This window comes from Amblyomma americanum, chromosome 1 (assembly GCF_052857255.1).
Source record: "Amblyomma americanum isolate KBUSLIRL-KWMA chromosome 1, ASM5285725v1, whole genome shotgun sequence".
Classification (NCBI taxonomy): Eukaryota; Metazoa; Arthropoda; class Arachnida; order Ixodida; family Ixodidae; genus Amblyomma; species Amblyomma americanum.
In genome coordinates, this window is record NC_135497.1 from 424,227,761 (window position 1) to 424,251,767 (window position 24,007).

Below are 24,007 nucleotides of genomic sequence, written 5' to 3' on the forward strand. Positions count from 1 at the left end.
CAATGGTTCTCATAGCCTCTCGGTTCACGGCTTCAAGGCGATCCCATTGGGCTCTTGTAAGATGTTGAAACTGGGCTTGATAAAAAATACGTGGCTGCAGAACTGCCTTCACCAATTGCCTTGCAACGAACGATCCTGCGCCACCAGTTTTAGGGGCAATTCTTCTAATCAAACACAAAGTCTGAATAGCTTGCCTTTTTGCCTGAGAAAGCCATGCAGTCGCTGATCCTGATTGGTGAATCATTAAGCTGAACATTTTTACACTCGGACTTTCCTGTAATCGGGTGTCTAATAGACAAAGACGGATTGGACTTGCAGCAAGCTTACGGCGTCCCCAGCGGTTGGCGACTGACGTGTGTGTTGTTTTATGCACGGATAGCTGAAGTCCGATGGATGATGCATAATTACAGGTAACATCCAAGGCAGATTGAAGGGCAGCCTCCTGATTACGGAGATCTTGGTGAGTGCTCCACAACGTGATGTCAGCGTACTGAAGAAATTTTATGTCACGGATGTCATGTAAGCGCCAAGTGAGCGGGTTGAAAGCAATATTAAATAACGTCGGCGACAATACTGATCCCTGGGGCACGCCCCAGAGAGGAACAAATGATCCGGCCGCTTCGCTGCTGAGGCGTATTGCAAATTTTTCTGCCTTCCAAAAATGATTGGACGAAACTACGCACTCTCAGACGGAGAAGAAGCATGTCAATGGACTTCAGAATGGCTGCATGACTGATGCTGTCATATGCATTTTCAACGTCCATTGCTAAAACAGTATGCACATTGCGGCTGCGGGTAGATGACAAAACTGCAGATGCTAAGACAGCCAACCCGTCCTCCGTACCAATATATGGACGAAAGCCGATTTGTGCTGGGTGATAAAAACCGTGCTGCTCTAGCCACCATGACAGTCGTGTTGCTAGCATTTTCTCCGCCAGCTTGCACAGGGTAGGAGTTAAGGAGATAGGTCGCTAGTTGGCAAGGTCCGTCGGAGGCTTTCTTGGTTTCGGTATATGAATCACGACCGCGGATTTCCAGCTCTCGGGCACTACGCCATTCAACCATACTTTGTTTATCGTGTCTAGTAGTTGGAGGAGTGCAGCGTTACTCAGGTTCTTGTACACCTCGTACTGAATATTGTCCGGGCCGGGCGCTGTTTTCCGTTTCGCATCATCTATTGCAGCCAGCAACTCAGGCATAGAGAATGGACACGCAATTCCATCTACGTCGACATCAGACGGCATTTGATATACATGCGCTGGGGTGCCTGCCCTATTTAAACTAGCGGGTGTAGAAGGCACAGCATCGTATTTCGGGAAAAACTTTCGCGGTGCTTCTTTGGCGAAATCATCTGGCGACAAGTTAGCCGGGAAGCATGCGGTTGCCGCTGCGTCAGTCGAACGGTGACCGCGTTCCACTGTACGGAATGTTCGCCAGAGAGAGGCATTCCAGGATTTTGCAGAAAATTGTTCGCACCACGCATGCCACTGCCGCCGAGAGAGGTCGCGTTCATATTTGCGTGCCTTAGCTGTAAGATAGTGCAATCGCATACGTGCCTGCGACAAAATAGGGTTTCTCGTAGCAGCCAGCTCGGCTTGACGGCGTGCTGCCCACAAGTTAAGAAGGCCGAGGTCTGGTGCCGGTGAGCGCTGTTTGTATGTGCTCAACAAGGATTGGCGAAGAATCTGAGGAGAGATTGTCCATACAAGAACGGAAACTCTCCTAGTGGATCATAGAATATTTGTAGCGTAAAGGTCGGAAATCTGAGGTGTGAAGACCGATGATGATAGGGTGATGATCACTTCTCCAGCAGTCTGGCTCCATGTTCCAGGAGGGAGTACCTGGACCCGACAACCACGTCAAGTCTGGAGCATAGGAAGCACTGCGAGTTTGACACACTGGCCGTGTTGCTGTCCCAGGATGGTTTAGCAGCACAAATTGGGCATCCCTGAAGGCGTCCCGCACACGCCTGCCACGAGGGCTTGAAGTGGGGTACCCCCAATCCTGGTGAGGGGCGTTAAAATCGCCTCCGACTAAAATCGGACACCCGAGATACTGCCGACGGACACTTGTTAACCAGCCAAGATTAATACGGGAGGAAGCATCACCGGCTGGTCTAACGTAAAATGAAACGACCACAACGGTTCCCTTCTTAAGTTTCACAGCCACTGCCCCTACCTCTTGATACGACGTGCACCAGTTTTGGAGAGCAAGGCGTACATGTGGAAAATGTGAGTCCACAGACACCGCCGCCTTGCCCGGGGGAGCAGCAGTTTGTACACGACGGTCTATCATTGAAGGAGACATGTAGGCACTGAAGCCTGGAATCGATGGCAAGGCGTTTGTCTCCTGTACCAGCATGGCCCACACCTGGAGCTTGTAAATTTGTAGTCGGGTCTTGAGCTCTTCCACCTCCGTGGAAATGCCTCTGAATTTCCACTGCAGCACACCGGCACGACTGGAACTTGCCATTTCTTGTTACTAGCCCAAGCGCTGTAGAATCACGGACGTCAGGTTGCACAACTGGTTGACCATAAACCGGAACAAAGAGGTCGCAGAATTATCCTGGGGCATTGCGGTAATCTGGGAAGAGGCGGCAGGAAATGACACTAGTGGGTGGCAGGAAGGCGATATTGTTGCGCCATTGATAGATGCGGCCGATGATTCCGCTGCCCGTCTACGTCGAGCGAGCAGTTCACGGTGCTACCGGAGCTTGGTGACCTCCGCTAAAAGATGTGCAATTTGTTCGTCGACTGCAGCCATGTCGTCCTGCAGTAGTTCAGGCACACTGCGCTGCTTTGCTGGCTGTTTTCGGATGCGTCATTTTCGCACAGTACCGTTAGAAGACTGTCGAGCTGAAGGATCATGCGAGGTGTGCTCAGGGAGCTCCGGCCACTCGTCGTCATCCCACTAGAGAGCTGCGAACTGATTGGATGTCGGCAATGAAGTTATACTGTCTTGTAATTGCCAATGCTTAGTCATTCGACGACGAGCCTGTTGTGTTGCCTTTTTTTTTGTCGGACAGCTTGGAAATGTTATCTCGTGGTCGTTGGATTTACAAAAGCCGCATCGATAAGCCACTTTCCCTTCCGATGTACTTTCACCGGCAGCAGTGAAGGGGCAGGATTTGCGCATATGTCCAGTACGGAAGCAGTTATAGCAATATACCGCACTCGGTTTATATTGTCGAGGCCGTAAAATTCAGCCATAATAGTACAGACGGACAGGTAGTGACAGAGGGCCTTGCAAGGTGACTATGCAAGAGCGGCCCTTTCCCATGCGTCGGGCCTGGATGACGCGGTTCGTGGGACAGTACAGCTCACGCTGGACAGCAGTTTGATCCTCAGTGATATCCACGTTGTAGACGACGCAGCGCTGCAAGTCGGAGCCTTCAACTAAATACTCTTGTACTGGCACTGAGATTTCGCTTGTCAGCGAAATACTGGTGAGCGTTTGCAGCCGTTCTACGTCAGTTTGAGTCGGAAGCCACACTGCAATGGTGTTGGACTTTGTCCTGGCTGTGAAGCCCCGAAAACCTTTGGTTCCGAGGCACGCGTCCCAGTTAGCTTGTAAAATCTTGTTCGGTATATAGGTAAGGCTCTTGTTGGCCAGTGATTTAATGGTCACTTTGTAAGAAGACGATCCTGGTGTAGGCTCCACCGAGTTCTCGATCGTAAGACAAGTGCGCTTACCTTGGGAGCCATCATTTGCCGAAGGGGGGATCGGTTGGCTGTCGTTCGAGGGACGCTTGTGAGTTGCGCGAGGGCACTTTTGCACGGGTAGAGGTGCCGATAAGTCCATTGAAATGTCCTGTTCATCATGCCGTGTGGTTTGAGGCTCATCCAATGGTGTAGAGTTGATGGCCATGTGCCCTGGTGGCAGATCACTCACGAGCAGTCCGGCATTTCGCGAAGGCAGGAGGGGTGCATCTGCCGATGAACCGGGAGCATAAAGCTGGACCTGGTGCCACGGATGAGGTGTCGACTGCGTGGCAGGTGATGCCACGAGAGACGCCGGCAGAGCTACCTCCGCCAGTGTGGCAGCGGAGTCACTAAGCCTAGCGTCAGTGCCCAGCTCAGCTGCACTCATGCATGGTTCCTAGGAGGCGTCAGACGGTGGGAGGATGTTCAGAGTTTCTTCAGAAGGCGAGGATGCAGTTCTCTTCAAATAGGGCACGTATTCACGTGGATCACGAGATTTTTCTGAAGAGCACTGTGCATCCACTTTAGCAGGAACACAATTCTTCATGTTTACGCATTTCTCCGATGGCTTATCTCCCGCAGTCACTGCTGCCTTTGCACGTGCCACAGATGCTGTTTATAGCGGGATACACTGATCACCAAGCCGGTTACACATACGCTGCTGACGTAGGCCAGGAGAGGTGATGACTCGGGAGCAGCGCTTAAATGCATTCTACATCGATACCCGGCGTGCACGTGCGATTCACAAAAGAGCAAAGACGAAGAAATAACTGAGGCGCATGACCCACGAGAGCGGCGCCAGCAAGGTTCACGTGGGCCCATTCGAAGCCGGGCCTGGAAGCTTCCGTCTACGCGCCTTTTGGAGAATGCTGCCGAGAGCTGAAGCGAACGACCGGCGGTAAGCAGTAAGCACGTCTACGAGGATTTCGTGCTGCACGCTCCGCTGTGCGACGTGGACGCCTCTGAGCTGTTCGTGTTCGTCGAACTGGGGAACCAGGCGTGGAACTCGGCCGCCAGTTCTCTTCTCTGCGGGAAGTTGCTCTCGCCTTCGGCTCTGTGAAGGTGAAGTATCATGCATTCGGCCAGTGCTTATTCCTAGCTATCTGCCGCAAGGCCAGATCTGAAAATTTGTTCGCATAGTCAAGCTGTTCGAGCCACCGGGACGACGCTTGTAGATTGAACTGGCACTTACCATGCAGCATCAAATATCGAGCTTAGGGAGAACTTGCGTGTGACGCGATTACTTCAGCAAAGTCCAGCCAAACCTTGTCCTATGCACGAACCGCGATTCAAAACGTGGATTTATTATGCAGAACTGTGCGAGCTTGTTAACGTTCAGTGTGCTTAGAGACGTCGCACAGATCTCCATGCTAGGGGAGGAAAGAGAAAGACCAGGATGACAGGAACCACGTATCGTCTTCTTTTCGCCGCCGGTCTGCCGTGCCTTGTTTACAACAGAGACTGCTGTTTTTCTTTTACGTGCGGTTGATTAGCTTCAAGGCCGAGGGCGCCCGAGCGCCTCTCGCAGCTTAGCTGCAGACAGTTGTGTTTCAGTAGTAGGCCTGTCAGACTCTTCCACATTTCGCTTTCAGGAAACAATTGACGGGGACTAATAACGGAATGCTGCGTTATCCTTTCTGCCCTGAAACAACGCTCTCCTCCCGCCCCTCTGTGCTTCGCCTCTCTCCCAATCTATTGCACGTCACAATTTAGGCCTTGCTCGGGTAGGAAATATGAGTCTCCTCTACCGCAACAGGTCTCTATGTTACCTGCTACGTAACTGTGCAGCTCTATCAAGCTCCTAGCAGCGACTTGCTGTTGGCGACCGGCACTGCCATCTCCACCTCTTAGCGCTGGAAGATTCATCTGAAGGGAACTCATGTCCCAACAGTGATTTACTCTGACCCGGCAGGTTAAGATCATTAGTGTAAAAGAAAGTTTATATCGGTGCTTCTGAAGGAAATAGTACAATGAAGACCCGAAGGTTTGTCTTGATTTCGGAAACTCCATACGAGTTTCATAGCAGCATTCATCAAAATGCCTTATGTCCAATACACACTATAAAGGCGGAACGTCATGCTCCAGTCGCGAAAGCGTAGCTTATATTGCCTTTTTTCTACTGCTAGTTGTTTCTTCGTTAATTGGAAATTGCGTAGAATGCGTGACGTATTTCATGCAGCGTATTTCATGATCTTGCTCAAAGAACTAGAGCTACAATTCTAGTGCCAAGATTTCTTGATCAAAGACGGTAACATCATAAGCTTTTACAATGTTGAAATTACATCCTTTGGCCACGCTCTAAGATGAAGTGGATGTGGATGTGGCCCTGAAACATTTGGAAAGAAATCTCGAAGGAGCGTAGAATTGAAAACGTTCTTCGCGAAAGTAATTTCGGAATATTCGTAGCACGCACACAAAGCCCCGTAGCTGACCAATACGCTCCCCAAGGGTGCCACAGGCACAGGGAGCAGGCGCACTAATAGCTTTGAATTTGTTTTATGAACGGACATATGAATTTATGAGTACTTTGGCTCATCGGCATGTGCAATTGGTTAGGATATTCACGCGCTCTACCCTCCTGGGCACATGTGCACGTTGTGGGTGCTTTATATGTGGTTTGGTTCCAGTTTAATGTATTGTCTCCTTCTGAATTGTATTTGTAGATGCGTATTTTGTATTTGGCTACCTAAGTATGATTGGAATAACGGGTGTGAATATGGGTGTGTGTCCTCGTAAAATAAAAGGCATTTGGTCTACCACTCAACCATTAAAATGCGGGTTACTGAATTGAGATTCTGTACATTATTTTCGGGCTGCCATTTGAAAATTTATGGTTTGACGGTCTTCTTGGTGTATCCTCGTGATCTCTGAGGAAGTTTACCTTGCAAGCTATCTCCATTTATCGACGTTTATTGCTTTCAAGGATGTGCATCCGCATCCTGGTTCCCACCGGTTTCGATCGATGCCGTCCGAGGCAAGATCGGGAACTTGAAAAAATTCTGCGCAGCCACATCCGTTCGAGGAACGCATACGAGTGAGCTACATGAAACGCAACATCCCGGAAGGTATTCGCTGTGTTCTTGCCGTAGGCAGACGCTCGGCTCGGCCGATAAATGAAAAAGACATGGCGAAAATTGAAAATAATAGAAATTGAAAGGAATTAGATCTGTTGCAGAACAGTTCCCGAGGAGGCTTGAAGTTACGCCCGCAGAGTATGGAACTAAGAGATATTAGTTACAAATATTTTGCAACTACTTGTGTCGTGCGACCTGCTTATGAAACTGGGGAGCCATGTCGGTGCGGCCGTGAACGCAGGCCTAGCAACCCATCGTGACCAATGTGGTGGGGTCGAAGGCCGCGAGGGAACAAAGACCAGGCCCAGTAGTCTTAGGTTTGACGAAACACAGTCTATTCGACAGACACCGATATTTATATTCTTTAGTCACATTGACTTTAAATAAACAATTTAAAAACACATGTGCAAAGACAAGTCGCAAGACAATCCGCTAAAGTGAAACCATAACCAAATCGACATATACAACCCTGGTTCCCAGGCCTCGAGCTCTAAGCTCGCATCGCTGGCAAAATAACTGCCGACATGTACATTCGGAACGTCGAATCCGGCATTAAATACAAGGATGATGAACCTGTTACTGCCGTCAACTTTGTAGGATCAGCATGAGGACTCAAAAAAACGACTACGTATAAATATTGACCCATTTACACATATTTTAATACTGAGAACCTTCGAAAATTTACTGAAACTACAAACACTTCATTCTTGATGTATTGCCCTGATAATTTATGATCGCAGTTCTGCTGATATGCTCCACATATGAAATTCATAGGCCAGCTCGCATGTGCCCTCACATCAGACGCGTTTTCTGGCAGTGTTGCAGCGCGGGGTTGCCTTGAAGGCTGCAGCTAGTGTGTTTTGCGCCGCCGCCAGGGCAAGAGGACAGCTTGCTCCCAAAATTCTGAGTACTTCAATGCAGCCTGAATAGTGAAAGCTTGAACAATGAGCACCAGTTTCCGGCCTCCCTGCTCTTACGGAGCAATTTAACTACTTTTGGCAGGCCCATGTGGATGGGAGTGTTACTTACAAGGAACCATGTGCTGCGGAATATCAATGCGTAGAAAAGAACCCATGATGGTTAAAATTGATGAGGAGCCCGGAAATGTCGCGCTTACCATGGCCAGGCTCGCAGCTATCTTCGGGACATAAAGCCGAAATCCCATCTTTCCTCTGTTGCGGCAGAGCTAAGCGAGGCTTCTACAGCGCGTATGACAACGAGTGTAGGATTCTGCCTTTTGGCGGGAGTACTTGCGGAGTGTTGACTGCATTCTCTCGTTGCAGGCTCCCACTTCGGTGGTCCTGAGCGCCAGCTTGGAGTTGGCCTCTTGTCCCGATGCCGACTGCCAGGGTGGCTCGCGCGAGAACGAATTCGTTGAGTTACTGCTCTACGCCGACATACACCCGCACGCGAAGGCAGCGTCTGAACCCGACGAATATCATAACTCGTCACCAGAGAGCACTGAAGCTAGGTAAGTAATTGCCAATCTGGCGTAATTCCTTCTTTAAATTGCCGGTAAGGCCCTCTTCCACACCGTTCCCACCTCATCTCTTTCCCCTTCGTGGATTGCCTGCCTAGCATCGGCACAGCTGGAGAACCAGATCGCTTTGGTTCCTCATACTGCTCACATTTTAAAGGATTAATAGTTGTTTGATTACGTGATTTCTTTCTCTTTCTCACTCATAGAAAGGTAGCTGGCACAGAAGCCAGGCGGCTAAGCAATTAAGCTCGTAATTTCTTCAAAGCTTCGCACCATTTGTATCCGCCTTTGTCGTGGGTAATTTAGACGCTATCAGTTTTACTATGTAGGGATATCTGGCGGTATGAATGGCTACGTTTAATCGGCGGTGCCTTCGTACGTCGTCCTACGACAGGGGTCAAACGAGGGAGGTGATCATTCATCGTAACTATGTATAATTCGTCAGCCAAAAGAGCGATGGGCGGTCACGGATCGCCCATGTGACGAAGCATTATTCTTAACTTAATAGCTGACATGTATTTGACTAAAGAACTGAAACAACATATAACCACAGAGGTCAACGAAAAAGACGCACTCTACATTTATGCTCGTTAACGGCAAAGAAATCGCAACGGCAGTCGCACAGCAGCAACCTGCTCTCGCCCGTCTGATGAATAGGAGCGTCAAGTTGAGAGGAAACATGCGACACACCACCTGTATCAAAAGACTTCTTTGCGTAAATATTAAAATATTTATTACTTGGTTCACATCTGCTACGTTCTTTGGCAACGCGAAGTTAGACCCTATAATTTGAATTTATGATTTATCTAATCGCACTATGCCGTCGTTATTTTCGTCAGTCTTTTTTCAAATATCGCTTTATTAGTGCGATTCCTCCAAATGATAGCTTCAGTCTGGGTATTTTTATTTCTGTATCCTTATGATAATGCGGCAAAACAGAGATGAAGAATGGCTGCCATTCATGGTTCGTTTTGGAACCAAATAAATTTTCAAGTTTAGTTTCTGTTTATCTTTTGAAGATCTCTTAATAAGTATACCTATGCAACTATGAAGCAAAAATACCCTGTCTTTACTAGCTGTCCTCTAAGAATACTGTCACCATGTGTTGCGCGGTATTCTACTCGACGATTGGTATAGACCTTTAAAACAGCACAAAAAAGCTAGGACAATGAAATACTCACCTGCGGGCAAGGCGCGCGCTGCTTCGACCCCAACTCCGTCGTCTCTGTTTTTTGCGCTGTTTCTAAATGCTCAACACGAAAAAATCGCAAACCAGAACTTTATTTGCAATATTTCTGTTCGCGCCGTTAGTTCAGACCACGCACAGTTCACCGGCGATTTATACATGAAATGTGGCTCAGAAGCGAGACTTTCATAGAATTCAAATGGCAATAATCACGTATAAACAAGAGGAGGATGAACCTACCGAATGCTGGCAGATTTGTTTTACTTCGCCGCAGGGACTGGTGACAGCTTTTGGCACGCACACACCTCTACGACACAAACATGAGAATTCTGTGACTAGATGGGTTTTCATACACTTTCTTGTGCAGTTATAAAGATTTGGATATACTCATTGTCACTATTTCTCGAAAATTAGGAAGTTATTCTACCAGCACAAGCTTTCCAAATGTGCCGTAACGGCATCGGCACTCCTGAACGACCAAAGGATCGCGAACAATTTTTATTGAACTATTTTTCCTCACTCTTCATGCAACTGTATTCACAATACGAGCTGTTCCTCAACGCAATATAATAGCCGTATATCCACACCAGTTTTCATACACATAGCTTCTGTCCTGTGGCACTATAGATGTTCCTTAAAATTACTGGCATTGTGGTAGGTATTGACATCTGGTTTATGAAATTTTGTGCTCAACCTCCACGTGCTAATTTTTACATGGCGGACGCTATGCATGTTAACAATAGGCGACAGTAGGCTTTAGAGGTTTGAGACACATGGTGCGGGAGCCGACGGCGTCACCGTTTGCCTCGCAGAAAAACAAGCATATGTGCAGTAAAGCTAGCGGAGTAAAGTATTAAAGAATAGGGTATGGCTATACGGTTGGCTCTTAACGAAGAATATTATTTTAAAAGTTATTATAAACTCAATATTGATAAGATTTTGTGTACAGCGTGGCAGCTGAGGAACTGCGACCCTTCCTTTTAAACATGATGTTAATTGATACTGAGGATCCCAACTATGCATTAAATGGCAGCAAGGAGGCTTCGCTTTCTCTTATGCCTGACACTTTTTCCTCTCGCACACCCAGGATGGCCATTCCCCCATTGGCCTCTTAGCATGAAATAATGGAATGCAGTGCGGTGCCGGTCACAGTTATTATTCAAGTATCAAGAGTGCGCTTTATGAGAGAGTAAACGCTGCGCTTCCTTTGTGCGCACGTCCACTAGCGACGAATAGCCAGGAGCTGCTTGTATATGTTTTCCCTCTGATTAAAAGATGTATGCCATTGCGAATCAACCGGTGCAGCCCGTCGTCGTCCGCGCCGAGTCAGAAGCGGTGGGTGCAGCCCAGCGACGATGAGGAGCCCTCACCGCAGCCCTGCAGCCCGCTCCTCCTCGTGGCTCGGGTTGCAGGCGACTCCGTTGCAGATGGACTCCGGTTGGTGGCGCGGCAGCCTGCAGGTGCCTGAAGCTGGAAGCCGGTGTCTCTTCCTTCAGCGAGAACTACACGCGAAATATCATAGAGGTAACGCCACATGATTGATTAATGTTAAAAAAGAAATAACCAGCCAAAAAAGACCAACACAGGACAACGCCTGGACTATCAACTGAACTGTTTACTGAGTACAGACCACTGAGTAATCTCAACGCATGCGCCAAGGCAGGACAGACACTCAAAAAAAGTTATTCAAACAATCAGCTTATTTTATCGTCAGCGCTATCGATGTTGAACTGACGCAAGCATCGCCATGTTTGGCTATTTGAAAGGCCTCAAAGATTTCGCGGGCCTTCCGGAATGCCAACTCAATAAAGAATGCGGTTGTTAGTCCAGCCGTTGTCCTGTGTTACTCTCCTTATGTGTTCGTCTTTTTTTGCTGGTTATTTCTTCTCTCACATGCCATACCAACAGGTCCCATTCTGCCGTGCTTCATGATCGATTAAGAGCCATTCTTGCACATTCTAAGCACTGTAGTGAAACGGACATTGCATTGCCTTCCACGGCTGATTTGCGAAATTCTTCCACTATGTCTGGTGGAGGTCTCATATTCAATCATAGCACCCCGAGAAGAACACGCGGTGGAATGAAGCTTCTTAATTTTTATTGAAGGAACGTTCCCTGAAGCTACCAATTGTCGCCGTGGCGACAGTCTCAGCCAACTAAGTCATTTGAATGTCGTCTCTGGTATTCCCAACGACAGGTGATTACGTTGAGACTTTTTGTTTCCCTGAACAAGTGTCATTACAAGCACCAACATCGAAGCGCCGTCAACATTGAATGAAGTGGTGTAAAAGTCTCCTAATTCATGACGTTTGCCACTTTTGTTCGCACCGGAACACAGCTTCTCTGATGCTTCTGCAATAACATAACCAAGAAGCAAGATAACAGAAACATTCTAAATGCTTTATGTTTGAAGTGATGCTGGGCGCTGTCAAAGACACGTGCTGTGCAGCGCAGGGTGCTGACATTGGACACCGCGGCTGTTTGAGGGGACGTGTTTCTTTGGACATGAACAGACATTTGGGCTAGGTGGTGTGGGCTCATCTTAAAGATAGCGCAAAGTGAGGGACTGCTTTCATTTTTCTGTGTGCACTCGAAGGTAGTAAAACCATTCATAGCCAACTCCACTATGAGAATGCATTTGGTCATTGATGCCTGCATGAGGTTTCTATAAGCTTTCTCTCGCAAGTAAGCAGACCTGCATCCCCAGGATTTCTCGACGACCTCCTGCTGAACCTTTGTGAAAAACTACGAAAAGACTCTCATGAACACTCAAGCAAAGACTGCACAGATATCGAGCGATCACGAACTGCTGTCATTCCATGTTTGCATTGTTTCGCCCACAGACTCAAGGAAACAGAAGGATGGGTAGGAGCCCATCTGTTATTCTCGCCACCAATCAAGCTGGCGACGCTTTGTAAACGGGTTAACATGACTCTCCAGTTGTTGCGTGTGGCACACATCACAGGCAAATATTTACGCAATATGAAATTCCGTTGTCACGTGGAAAATATTGTGTAGAACAAACCGCGAGGTGCATCAATGACAGGTTGCGCGAGCATCCAAATTCCCTTGGATCGACAATAGATTGCACCCTTGCTATTCACTGCGCCTGTTGTGAAGATCGTTTTCCTTTGATTAACCCAACATGCATCATAAAGAAATATCAAGACAAGCGCGCACGCGAAATCTGAGATGCCTTCATCATTCACATGAAGAATAGAGCCTGTGTCTGCACACCATCCCTGACCTTGTTCCCGAAGGAAATCACTAAGCTTAATCACAAGATCCTTGATACTAAGCCGCAAGTTAGCTTTATTGTTGTCACTGTTTACATACTATTTTTTTTACCCTTCTGGTTCTTTTTTATATTTTCTGGTTTCTCTTACCTCCCCCTTCCCTATCCCATTGTTAGCAACCGAGCGGAGCAAGCACTTTCCCTCTGGCCTTAGTATGATGGGATGTGTCCATTAGAATGACATTTATATATTTGTTTTCAAATCTTCAGAGCATATATATTTCTCCTTCCTGAAGTAAAAATGTAAGTTCATAGTCAGCGGTCATCCTGTCTTTTCTTTCGTGTCCCGTCCTTTGCGCTGTTGTTATTAAGGTGTGTTTCTTCCCCTCACACTGCTGTGTTCCGATTCTGCTGTAGCGACATAGACAACATCGATAGCCAACAACGATAGCCAACATATGTAGCCTACATCGGCCTGAGTACGTCCTCAGCAGATCAGAGGCGTCTTCCATAAACCTGAAATTACCCATGCCCTGTGTCAGCTGCGGCCAGGTTATCTACCTCAGCTCGCTAATGTCACCCCCCACCTGACTTTCTGCCGCCCGCTTCTACTGTTCCCTTCTTTTCGAATCTATTTTGCCTCCTCAGGGCAGGGCATATAATACGAAGGCTGCGGAGAACACAGCGAGCTTTGTAGAGAAAATTGACGGGTGTAAATATATCGAAATCCTAGTGGACATCAACAAGGAATGACCATGGTCAGATCATGTAATGCGAAGGCTATCTTGCCTTCGAATTATACGCCCTGACCAAGGTCAATCCTTGTTTATGTCCACTATTTTTCTCTCCAAAGCTCACTGTGCTCTCCGCAACTTCCAAGGTATGCCTCCAATTGAAGATAGCTGCTATACCGAAGAAAAGTCCAGAGAATGCCCGCAAACTGTTACAGAAACCCCAAAATGAAGTTATTCCAGATTTGTATCTGCGCCCTTTTACACAAATAAAATAAACTTCAGTCCTGCTGACTGTGCTCTGCTTTCAGATGCTTCATTTTCACAACTGGAGAGCTCTTGAGGACTCAGCTTGTATGTAGGAAAAAGCATTAGCCCAAAAAACTCTCTTTGCACTTTTTTTACTGTGGCCCTGGAGGACGTACAATGCATTGAAATCGCAATTTTATTATGCAATATAGTTCACTGAGTTCATCTCGGTATTCATATTTTGTTTCGCTCAGTTGTCTTCTCGGCATCTGACGACTGTACACATTGAAGTACTCATATCAGAAGATTAGAAGCCGCATTTTATATATTTTTATTTATGTTATATTTAGTGTTATTCAATGTTCACCTTTGGTCGCGCTTGATTGACAAAGACGAACGCTGACATTTCTTAAGAGCTTCATGTTGCCCAGACTGAATATCTCCTTTCCTCTCATCCTACTCTCTGGCGGTGTTTCTTGATTTATTTCAATATCACCCTTGAACAGAACACGCGAAGTCCTGCAATAAAAGAGGAGTTCGTTCGAGTAACTTGGCACTCTGAAGTTGCTTGTCATTGCTGCATCCGTGTGAGCTAACAAAAAATGGCATGCGCTTACTCTGAAGGGGCATTTCCCAGGAGCATGCATTATGAATACATTTCCTTAGGACGTTTCTGCTTTTATTAGATAAGCGCGCAAAAGAGAACCATTGAGCACGCACTATAGTGCCACATAGGTCCTGTGCAGCTGTGTGTTAAAGCAACAGTGCGGCTGCTATTGGATGGAAAATAGGAAAAATTTTCCTTGTCACATGGACCCATCACTGCACTGGCATGTCTGTAGGTTGCAGTTAGTGGAGGCCCGTGGGCAACTCTTTCACGTCGATACTAATATTTAACAGTCCGAATCTAGCTTTTTCCGAAGTCTATGGTTCTCTTTGGTATTCCTTAGAGTATTAAATAGAAGATTGTCATCTGTTAAAAGAAAGTTTGAACAGGTACTGATGAATGCTTCTTTGAGGATAAGTATTGTACACTGTCAGGAAGTAAGTTCATTCTTGTTTTCATATTTTATTTTAAACAAGACGCGATTGGTTTCATAACGGAAATTTTGCCGCACATCAAATTATACTATTTCACTTGCGATGCAAGGACAAGAATCACCAATAAGCGAAATTTGTTAGGGTGCATAGGTCAGCTCAGATGTTTGGTTGAAAATGCAACGAGCTATATTTCACTGCTCCAAAAATGCATCTGATTTGTTTATGCCAATTTTAGTGCTGTTTGCAACCCTACAGCGCACAGTGCAAATTATATGTGCGGTCTCTTTTTTGCACACGAGCTCATCTCTCTTCCTGTGTTTACTTGCGTTGAATTGGACCGACTCCTTTTGCCCGCTATAGTGTCAATTTTTTTGTTTTTGCACAGTGATAACCGCAAGTGCCCAACGGCGAAGCACACAAACGCGACGTGGCAGCAGAGTCAACTAAAAGACCATTCTCGCCATCTCGCAGAGTCCGTCCATCTCCAAGTTCGCTGAGAGACAGGGTGCCTGCCGAGCAACCCGTGAGGCGCGGACTAACATCGATTCGACTAAGAAATCCTTTACCCCGAGGAAAGCCCGCGGCGCTGTGTCAGGACGAATGTTCACGCCGCTACGATAATCGCCTAACGCTGAGTGACTCATCAAGCGGGTTCCGAGCCCAACAGTCTGAGAGGAAAGCGATTGGTGTAGTCTGCACTATTATTCAACACTATCTCCGGAAGCGCCCGTTTTCTTCCCCAGGCATTTTAGAGTGCCTGGGCCACAGAAAGTTGAGCCCTTCTTAGGTTAAAATCGTAGTCGTGTCCGCGGCTTAATTAACAATAATAAACTAATGGGAAATATGGTTCCAAATAAGACGATGTTGCTAGCACGCCGAACAACCTCATAGAAGGCTGTGGTCTGGCTCACACAGTAGATAACATCCAGAATATTTTAAAAAGCAAAAAAACTTGAAGTGATAGCCATTATGAAGCACTGATGCACACACGGACGTATTAAACATGTTTATAATGCCGTTTTTTCGTATTTATTTAATGAATCACTGACCGCAATACCACCATACTCTGGACCGACCGGGCGAGTGCCAAAGTGTTATGCTAAAAGCATTGCACTTTTCAGGGAAGAGGACACTGCTGTCGCTAGAAATGATACTAGAAACAGGACATAATTATTACTGACTTTATCTTCGCAATATTTGCGTGTTGAGCCAAGGCGTTACCAGAAATTCAGGACGGCGGTACTAAACGTTTCCGCAACACTGAGGCCGGTTCTAGTCGATAAAGTTTCGTGTTGGTTGAAAGAACCTCTAAAGCAATCGTATTATACTGAATGGCATGGTGTAACTGATCAAAGCGAAAATTTCTTGCCGGGCTTAGCCGGTTAGCAGCTTCGAAGTTGGAAGGTCCAGCTTGAGCATATAACATACCTAGCAACCAATTTCTCTTTTGAAGGGGGTGGAGGGGAAACTGTCATAGTTTGTCGGTGCAATGCGTATTCCGGAAAGTCCGCCCGTAGAATACGATGAATATCCTATGCATGAAATACAACGGAGAGACCAGCGTGGGTACAGTCGGTGTCATGAAGAATCCTAGCAATCATGTTTCGATCCAGCCTTTGCGGTTCGCCATGTCGAATTCATGGCTCCGACCATTGTCGTTCTGCAGCGCTAAGTGTAGCTCTGTAAATGAGTCCGTTGCCGTGTAAACTCTCAAAGAGAACAGTAATACACAAAATGTCCTTCAATTTGCGTGCAGTTTAACGCGTTCATTAGCATGAAGGCCGCACTGATTCAGGATCAGGTTTTGCCCAAAGCAGTAAAAGTTTTCATGAGCCTTAGAGGGTAGTTCAACTACGTACAGAACAAAAAAATAGTATAGGTTGACGGCCTTACCTATGATATCTTTTGCTCCGATTATTTTGAATCGGAAAGTTTGAACACCCCACATTGCACGCTGTCAAGAGGGTATAGAAGACCTGCTGAAGTGTACGTCCTTCGCCAACCACCCGTTGAGCGCATTCATTCCGCCTCATCTAGCGTATTCCAAGGGCTTAGTCCGAGAGGTCGACTCTCGATAGAGCTTTTTGGGAATGCTTGAGAACCTCCCGTCTGCAGGAGTGATTGCTGTCCAATGATGCAGCAGAAATGTCGACAGAGTAAAACGTCCTGCGGAGTCCGTCATAGCCACATTTGAAGGAATATTCTGCCTGTCACAGATAAAGGTGTGGCCATCGGTATTTCGAGTCGATGGTTTTAACTGTCCGCTCCTTCAGTGTCAAAACGGCTGGAGATCTGTCCACAGCGGCAAAGCCTGCAAATCGGGCTTACGTTGCTATGCATGTGGGGAAGGACATGGTAGAGAAGAATGTCCCAAACTGCAAGAGAAATGTTGTTTGTGTAGTGGTACGCACTCTTCTGATTCGCCTGACTGTCCCGCGCGAGCAGTAGTAGTTCAGGTGCTCGAGCTTATGGACAAACGCAAACGCACGCCGAGAGAAGTTTTCGCCACAGTGAAGGAGAGAGCCTCAGGCTACTCTAGTGTGGCCGCCAAACGCCCACCCATAATTGCTGCCAGTTGGTCTCACGCTATAACAGCGGCAGTTGTGAAAGCTGTGGCAAATGCAATGGATCGCATTATGCAAACTGTATCTACGGGCATTACGCAGGTCATAGCGACTCAGATTACCATTCTGCTGCAGGTGCCCACTGCTCCGCTCTTGCCTCCTTCGGCTTTGGATGCTGCTCCTCCTTATGTGGTCATCAATTGCGCTCCATAAGGCCAAAATCATTATGAGCAAAAAAAGACTTCTGAGGTCTGTCTTCCAAACAGCGTTATGGACGCATCCTCTATGAACTGTGTGGATATGGAGTCGGATATCCGAGCCCAGAAACAAAGTGGGTCTCCTTTCAATATTGCAGGTCCATCTTGGCCCCAGTAGAATGCAAAGTAATGCTAGTCAAAATACAAAGGCGAGGATTCTAGAAACGGCAGTCGCGGCTGTGGCACTCCCGACAAGATAGGGTTCTTAAGTATACTCCAGGGGAATTGCCGTTGTATAATCTCAGCTTCAACAGATTTATATTTCCTATGCAATCAGCTTCTACGAGATATAACCGCATTACCAGAAACATGGCTAAATACTGATTTCAATTATCATGTAAAGAATTACCGTACGTTCCGGCTTGACAGGTCATCACGAGGGTGAGAGTTGTTAGTGCTAATCTGCGCAAAGTTTTGTCACAGGCCATTCATTTCTTTCCAACACGCGAACAATGTGAAATCCTTGCGATTGACCTCTATGTCCCAGGTCAACAGCCCTTTACGGTTGCTAATGCATATTTCCCGTTAGGTGTGCATGACACTCGACCCCTTGACTCAGTCATGTCCAGTAGCCGTTCTCAGGCTTCATTAGTTGAAGTCTTCAATTCGCACCATCTGACGGTGGGTTTAAAAAAGACAGCTTTGGTTCTAGACTATTTGATTACGTTGGTGATAACAACTTTGTTTGAAACAATTCCGGATTGCCTAAAATTTACAAAGTCAATGCAACTCTGCCTTCGATTTAACGTTTTTTTACCCAGGAGTCTCTATTACATATTGGGCGCCTGTTAACTGTGCAACCAACAGTTATCATCTACTGGTCAGTTTCAAGTTGTGGTGCAAATTAACTTTTTCCGAGTGACATCAGCGGTCGTTAATAAATTACAGTTGCATTAAAGGCACGCTAAAATCAGCTCTCACAATCACTTCAGACCAGTGCGCTGAGAAAAGTGCCGAAAGCAAGGCTACACATCTATGTTCAGTACTGGACCATGCAAGGTAAAAGTCTGATATTTTGGTTAAGATAACCAAGGGTGAAATCGCGAACAATTGTTGGGATGCTGAGAGCACGCGTGCATATAGACGACGGAAAGCAGCTTGGAAGAAACTGCTCATCAATAACTGACCCAAAAATTGGTTGGATTATAAGTATGTTGCAGCAACATTTAAGCGCAATGTCGCCCAAGGAAAGAAGGAATATAACACAAACCATTATGATTTCCTTTCGCAATCAGTAAATAAACGAGGCTTGTTCAATTTCATGAGGCTCAACAAGATGATTCCACCGGCTGTCAACATTGGATCCCTCGTTCAGTTTCTGCTGACATCGCAAAGGCCTTAGAGGACAATGCGTGTGGCCTAGAGCTTCGCTTTACATCTGCTTTACCTTCTCTAGCTATATTTACATGCACCTCAGGTGATTTCAGTTAGCTCTTTATGCCTGAGCGGTCGAAAATTGTTCTGCGCTTATCCCCAGTGGCTCGTCGCCCCGATAAGGTCACTTCATCAATGATCAATATTTTGTTTAATGAATCTGCTGAAGACCTATTGGCTCTAATTAACCATTCGATTAATGGTCCTTGGATGCCCCATAAGTGTCATCTTGCTGAAAAAGTTCCATTGCTTAAAAAGCAAGAGGAAGGCTTAACTTTAGACAACATGCGCCCATTTCAAAAAGTCGAATCTAGTGAAATTGGTGGAAAGGGTCACTTTGGATGTCAGTACAGCCTATGACAGCATTGAGCAACCGACTCTATCACTCATATTACAGGAACTCAATTTCCAAAACTATTTTCTAGCCTGGATTTCTGCTGTCTTGGAAAACAGAGAATTATATTGCTGCAAAAATGGTGTTTCCTCTAGGAGGTTTCAACAAAAAAGAGTTGTGCCGCAAGGGTCAGTTCTCTCGCCTGTTGTTTTTAACATTTTTCTAGGATAAATTCCATGCATTCATTACGTGAAAACGCATATGTGCCCCGACGATATTGACTTTTTGCATCAGAAGGTGATATTCACAATCTTGATCAAACCTTGCAAAATTATCTCAATGTTCTTGACAGCTGCTTAGGAAGAATTCATCTGCCCCTCAATGTGAAGAAATGCGCATTGTTAGTATTTCCGATTAATGAAGTCTGCGTCAGCCCGATTTTGGAGTTCGCCTTTCTTTTATTCTCAAGACTTCCTGCCTGTAAAATTCGCCCTCTTTTTCTCTTGGAGCATGAGGCGTTGCGTCTTTGGGGCTTTCAAAATATGTCGCCAATGCAGCTCTGCACCTTGAGGCACGAATGCTATCTTTCACAGATAGGTTTCGCCTTTTAACAGTTCAAACATTTTTAAAATTGTGCGATTCATCTCTTCACGCCTCCTGTATAATATTTCTCAGTCAACTTGCAGTCTTTTTTAGTGCCGCCTGGTCCCGTTTGCATACTCCGAAGGTGTGGTTGGTGCAGTCCCTCCTTGACCCCTTTAACATTCATTTCACAGATGTTCGCCAAATGTATAACAAATCACCTTTGTCCAGACTGAATTCGATGACATTTTCTCATTGAATGCAAAGCTGCAGCCCTTTCCTCTCCTTCAGGGTTTGTTGCAGGACCACCTAAAGTGCCTCCCATTAAAATTGCAACATTCCAGCTGTCTGCTCACCACATCCAAGTACTTCGTTTTTTCGACTGAGGAGCTCTCGAAGAGTAAGCTTGTATGCAGGAAAAAAAATTCGCCACACAAATATGTCTTTTCCCTTTTTTAACTGGGGTCCTTGAGCACATAACAACCCATAATAATCATAATATTATAAATTCGACACTAAATTTCAGTGAGTCAACCATGGTACGCATAATTTGTTTCACTCAATTGACGCTTGGTCATCTCCCTACTGGAGACATGGAAGTACTCATATTAGGATCTTAGAAGCGCTATTGCGGAATTATGTATACTTTGCCTAATTTTATACACTGTTTAATTGATGTCGCGCTTGTTTGACTAAGACGAACGCTGACATTTCTTGCCCAGACTGAATGTTCTTATACTCTCATCCTACTCTCTGGCGGTGTTTCTTGATTTAATTCAATATTATCCTTGAACAGAACACGCGAAGTCCTGCAATAAGAGATGGGTTTGTTCGAATCACCTGACGGTCTGAATTTGCAAGTCACTGATGCATCCGCGTTCGCTAACAAAAAACAAATGACGTGCGCATACCCTGAATGGTTACTTCGCTGGATCAGGAATTTACGAATGCGTTGCTTTCGAACGTTACTACTTTTATTAGGTAAGGATGCAGAAGAAAACCACTGAGCGCACACTATGATGCCACATAGGTCCTGTGCAGCTCTGGGTAGAAGCAATGGCATGACTGCTATTGGACGGAAAATCGGAACAACTTACCCTGTGACATGTGCCCATCACTGCGCTGGTATTTCTGTAGGCTGTAGGAAGCAGACGCCCCTGCACAACGCTGTGGCAGCCGGGAACTAATATTTAGCAGTGGGAAACTTAATTCGAGGCACATGGTTGGTTGTGGTATTGTTTGGTATTAAATACAAGATCATCATTGGTTCAGAGAACGTTTGAACAGGCACTGATTAAAGCTGCTTTGAGGCTAAGCATTGTACACTATCTAGAAGTAAGTTGATTCTTGGTTTAATATTTGATTGTTAACCAGGAGTGATTGTTTCCATAACAGAAATTTTGCAGGTCATGAAATAGTGCTAATTCACTTGCGATGCAAGGGAAAGAACCACCAGTACGCGAACACCGTTACGGTGCATGGGCAAGCTGTCGAGATTTTTCGGTTGAAATACCAATGGCTTATATTTCAAATCTGCAAAAATTTATCAGATTTATTCATTCCATTGTCGTCCGGCTGACGACACTACTGCGCACATTGCAAAAAACATGTGCCTTCAGTTCTTTTCAACACGAGTTCATGTCTCTTCCTTTGTTCATTTCTGAGGAAATAGACTGACTTTTTTTGGAATTGTAGGGTCAATTTTTGTTTCGTTTTTGCATTTAGATCGCCGCCAGCGGCGGGCCATGGCGAAGCGCACATACACGACATGACACCAGAGTCAAGAAGAAAATTCTCGCCATCGCGCAGAGCCCTTTCATATGCAAGTTCGCTGTAGGACAGTGCGCCTGCTGAGCAATGCATGAGGCGCGTGCTAACATGCTTTCGCAAGAGAACTCCGCTACTCTGAACATGCCGGCGGCGTTGCGTCGGGACGAATGGTCACACCGCTACGACAATCGCCAAACACTTGGCAACTCACTGAGCGGCTTTCCAACACGACATGAGACTAACAGAAGAGAGATTGGCATAGTTCTTAACAGAAGAGTGCACTGTCTCCGGAATGTTTGTCCCAAGGCACTTCAGACTGCCTGGTCGAGAGAAAGTGGAGCCTTTCTCACGTTACCTAGTCCACTCTGTCCGTGCTGTCATCACAACAACATTCAACGAATGCTAATTATGGTACCAAAATAGACGACGCCGCAAGCACACTGGGCAATATCATAGATGCCTGTGACCTCGCACAGAGTGTAGAAAATATCTCGAATATTTAAAAAACGCTCAACACTTGAAGCGATAGTCATTACTGATCAATGATGCAGTCATAGAAGTTTTAATCATGTTTAAAATGGCAGTGGGTTCCGTTTCTTTTTATTATACCACAGACCACAGTAACGGTAACATAGGCTCGTCCTATCACCCGTCTGCCAAAGCGTTATGCTAAAGACATTCTTAATATCAGGAAAAAGGATATTGCTGATACTAAAACTCATTCTAGAAACAGGATTAATTACTCCTGAGGAACAAAACCACAAAACAGGACGGGACAGTGTTGTCGCCTGCCTCACTCCCGTCCTGTTTTGGTGTTTTGCTGCTCACAATGTCGTACCATCTAGCCTACAACCAAGCCCTAACTTAATTAGTACTCAGTATTACTATCGCAATATGTGCGTGTTAAACCATGGCGTTACCACAAATTCAGGAAAGCGGTCTAGTTCAATTCTTTTCCCATGACGCTAATCGTGGCTTCAAAATTTGCGCATTATCGGAAACTGCAAGAAATGCTTCAGCGAATACTTCCTATCAGGACCTTCTCATTTAACCGTCAAAGGTTTAGACCACTTAGCTACGGCGCGACGAATGCAGTATGTGTGAACGCATTGGCTTATAACCTCAAGAGAGATGGAGCGACAGTGATCTGACCATTTTTCGTTTTGTTTCGACGAATAAAGCCCCGACTTGTGAAACGGACTATTCCCGTTCAATTTGCAGCTTCTGTAAAAAGTGATTACAGCTGTATATTTTTATCGTATGCATGCCCCAATCTTCCCTCAGTACTCGCGATATCCCTCCCCGTCCCAGTGCGAAGAAACCCTTTGCAGCTCAGCCCTGGTCGACCGGCGTGACCTGATCACCTGGGCCACTAATATGTCTACTGCAAATAGGGTGCTGCCCGTGAAAAAGCGGACAGCCGTGGGGGAAAAAAAGAAACAATATAGCAATATCGAGCGAAGCCCGAGCGCGTAATGAGAACGCAGAGAGGAATTTGGGAGAGAAAACGAAAGGGAGAAAGAGTAGAAAATTATTAGCACAAAGAACTTCGAAAGAAGAAAAATATTAACACACACACTCCTCCAGAGTCACTCAGGAGGTGAACTGCAAGTCATGATCAATGAGTTAAGAGAGACAGAGCAGAACGATGTGTCTAAGAATTAACATGCAGAAAACCATGGTAATGTTCAACAGCCTAGCAAAGGAACAACAGTTCACAATTGCCAGCGAGAGCCTAGAAGGTGTGCCGGAATACGTCTTCTTAGGGCAGGTAGTGACAGCTGATCGGGATCATGAGAGGGAGATAACTAGAAGGATAAGAATGGGGTGGAGAGCATATTACAAGTTCTCGCAGATCATTAGAGGCAGATTACCAATTTCCCTCAAGAGAAAAGTGTACAACAGCTTTATCTTACCGGTACTCACCTACGGGGCAGAAACGCGGAGGCTAACGAAAAGAGTTCAGCTTAAGTTAAGGAAAACGCAGCGAGCCATGGAAAGAAAAATGATAGGTGCAACGTTAAGAGACCGGAAGCGGGCAGAGTGGGTGAGGGAACAAACACGGGTTAATAACATCCTAGTCGAAATCAAGAGAAAGAAATGGGCTTGGGCAGGGCATGTAATGCGAAGGGAAGATAACCGCTGGCCCATAAGGGTAACGGAATGGATTCCGAGAGAGAGAGAGATAAAACATTTATTATTTCATTGAAGTGTTCTACGAGTCAGGTAGGCGGACTCCTCAGTTCAGGACTCCGGTGGCTTGGGCGGATGCCTGGGCCAGTCTGATGATGCGACACTGGTCCTCTAGACCATTGCTGGTCAGGGCTGCCTCCCACTCCTCGTATGATGTCTGTAATGTTTTTAGATGAGGTGGTTTTTGGGGACAATTCCAGGAAATGTGAAACAGCGTAGGCTTATCGCCGCACCAT

General features: G+C 46.2%; 1 long non-coding RNA gene across 1 annotated transcript in view; it reads left to right on the forward strand.

Annotated features, from left to right (window-relative positions):
- Positions 1-3,901: 3,901 nt before the first annotated feature.
- The window catches only part of LOC144103610 (uncharacterized), a 28,904-nt gene continuing 8,798 nt past the window's right edge, over positions 3,902-24,007 (forward strand). Inside the window, exons 1-3 of the long non-coding RNA XR_013308309.1 lie at positions 3,902-4,763; positions 8,059-8,246; positions 10,747-10,965. This is a non-coding gene — a long non-coding RNA (uncharacterized LOC144103610). The remainder of the gene's footprint in view (positions 4,764-8,058; positions 8,247-10,746; positions 10,966-24,007) is intronic.